The 2,991-nt window shown below is 43.7% G+C and overlaps 1 pseudogene; it reads left to right on the top strand.

The window, feature by feature from the left end:
- Window positions 1-210: 210 nt before the first annotated feature.
- On the top strand, window positions 211-327 carry LOC124719301 (annotated as a pseudogene).
- The last annotated feature ends 2,664 nt before the right edge of the window (window positions 328-2,991 follow it).

Below are 2,991 nucleotides of genomic sequence, written 5' to 3'. Positions count from 1 at the left end.
TTCTTGCGTTGCGTAGTCAGTCGGGAGACCTCAGATCAAGCGGAAAGTTTGCTTTGATAGAGTTTAATTATCCGATGAAATAATGGAGCTCTTGGATCTAATAATTGCAGGTTCGTTTCATCGGAAGTTCCCTTCTGATTACCAACGAAACGACACCTCCGTGCAAATTTCCAATTCGAGAATACATATATAATGAAATTCTTTACGTTTGGCAACGGCCTTGCCGCAGTGGATACACCGGTTCCCGTGAGATCATCGAAGTTAAGCGCTGTCGGGCGTGGCCAGCACTTGGATGGGTGACCATCCAGCCGTCATGCGCTGTTGCCATTTTTCGGGGTGCCGCACTCAGCCTCGTGATGCCAATTGAGGAACTACTCGACCGAATAGTAGCGGCTTCGGTCCAGAATACCATCATAACGACCGGGAGAGCGGTGTGCTGACCACACGCCCCTCCTATCCGCATCCTCCTCTGAGGATGACACGGCGGTCGGATCGTCGCTGTAGGCCACTCGTGGCCTGAAGACGGAGTGCTTTTTTTACACACCTTCGATGTAAATGCTCAGTATATATTTTCTTGAGTAGCATGCAATATATTTTCGATCTCTTTCTTCCGGTAATCTCGATAGCAAAATTACAATTATTCAATGCGGCTAATCGGCACGGAGAAGATCCTAGAAGTCCCCTCGACACACCAGAGAGAATATTACAAAGAGTAATTATGCGCTCACGGAATAGTAATAGTACTGTACTACTTTGTGCATCGATTCTGCGAGTATATATAGATGGTCAAGCAGGAAACGTAATTCACTCATAGAATTGAGCAGGTATCATTAGTAGAATATAAAGAGAGATTATTCGCTCTCCCAACACTCCCTTCTGTTGCGTTCATTGTTATGAAAAGGCGACAGAAAAAGAACACACAAAAGCGACTGTAGTTAAAGTAGTATCTTAATAACGCAGGTACATGAAATACGAAGTGATAATAGCGTTTTATCTGCAAATTTCAAAGATCACAGCGAGATTTTAGGTTTTCTGCTTGAGAAACTGCGGCGATAAGGCTGTCAGTAAGATTTCGTTAGCTAGTAAATGGCGACTTATATACCAGGCTGGAACTATTTACTCCTCACTTCAAAACAAAGCATTTCAGCGATTTTCCTGAAACTGAGAAATACTGACAGGACTTTCTTACAGGTTATGTGAAGGTCAAGTAACTTTCAGTGCGTCAATTGTATTTTATTTGTTTACACAGCTTTAATCACTGAAGATGAAATGTAGATTAATATCCTCCCACTCGACAAGGCTGGGAATTTCATAGGCGTCAGAATCAACTAGAACGACGGTTACATTTTTCTATTTTTTGCATCGTCAGTGTACTCCCGCCGGCCGGAGTGGCCGAGCGGTTCTAGGCGCTACAGTCTGGAACCGCGCGACCGCTGCGGTCGCAGGTTCGAATCCTGCCTCGGGCATGGATGTGTGTGATGTCCTTAGGTTAGTTAGGTTTAAGTAGTTCTAAGGACTGATGCCCTCAGACGTTAAGTCCCATAGTGCTCAGAGCCATTTGAACCAATTGAAAAAAACATAAAGATGTCCAAATGTGTGTGAAGTCTTAAGGGACTTAACTTCTAAGGTTATCAGTCCCTAAGCTTACGCACTACTTAACCTAAATTATCCTAAGGACGAACACACACACCCATGCCCGAGGGAGGACTCGAACCTCCGCCGGGACGAACCATTTGAAGTGTACTCCATTTCAACTTTTGGTAGTTTTTTGAGGACCCATACATACCCCATAACATTTTTTGTTCAAATTTCAGGCTCACCACTCGTGCTTTTAAGCCGCCATAGCATATTCGTCCGCAGTTTTCATATAAGTCTACCCTTTTCATAAATTTTTGCCTTGTTCTTCTCAGTTTATGATCGTAGACCTTTTACATAACACTTGGCGCTCAGGGAACCAAATCTCGAATTTTCATTCAAATAATCTTCAGGAGGCTGCTACGGTCGCAGGTTCGAATCCTGCCTCGGGCATGGATGTGTGTGATATCCTTAGGTTAGTTAGGTTTAAGTAGTTCTAAGTTCTAGGGGACTGATGACCTAAGATGTTAAGTCCCATAGTGCTCAGAGCCATTTGAACCATTTGAATCTTCAGAAGGGCCACTCCATACAATTTTCATCTTTATCTGTAATCTCCTTTAAACTTAAGCGTGTTTCCTTTGCAGTCAACAGAGATTATTGCGCTCTATTCGCTTCACAGCATAACGTCTACACATTACGCATGGGCCATATCTACCAAATGGTTCAAATGGCTCTGAGCACTATGGGACTTAACATATGAGGGCATCAGTCCCCTAGAACTTAGAACTACTTAAACCTAACTAACCTAAGGACATCACACACATCCATGCCCGAGGCAGAATTCGAACCTGCGATCGTGTCAATCGCGCAGTTCCGGACTAAAGCGCCTAGAACCGCTCGGCCGCCGCGGCCGGCCCATATCTACCGTATCGTCTGAAACTTCCCCTTTTTGAACAATTATACATGACTGTTCTTAAACTGACACACAATATTTTGTTAGCGCAACGCAATCTGACTTTCAAAATTCCCTACAAAAGAATGGCCCTGACTAACATTAAACTATACCTTTCACAAATCACTTACCTCACAAAAATCTTCGCTGCTCAAGCTACTGCAATACAGCGAGCGCCACTACTGCCAGCTAAATAAAAGATTCAAACTATGGAAGGCACTAACTACTGACAGGGATAGTTAGCAAATGAAAGATATTAATAGAGAACAAACAATGTATTTACCTTGATATGATCATATATAAATATAGCAGTTCATGACAAATTTCAAAACTCCGCCATCTCTCTCCCCACATCCACCACTGCTGGCGGCTCACCTCCAACTGAGCAACGCTACGCGCTGTTCACAGCCAGCTGCCTAACACTACAATGGCGAGTATTACAACAATGCAAAGCAGCCACAGAC

This window comes from Schistocerca piceifrons, chromosome 10 (genome assembly GCF_021461385.2).
Source record: "Schistocerca piceifrons isolate TAMUIC-IGC-003096 chromosome 10, iqSchPice1.1, whole genome shotgun sequence".
In the NCBI taxonomy this organism is placed as follows: domain Eukaryota; kingdom Metazoa; phylum Arthropoda; class Insecta; order Orthoptera; family Acrididae; genus Schistocerca; species Schistocerca piceifrons.
Note: the sequence above shows the minus strand (reverse complement) of the source record. Positions and strands in the feature narration are given on the sequence as shown.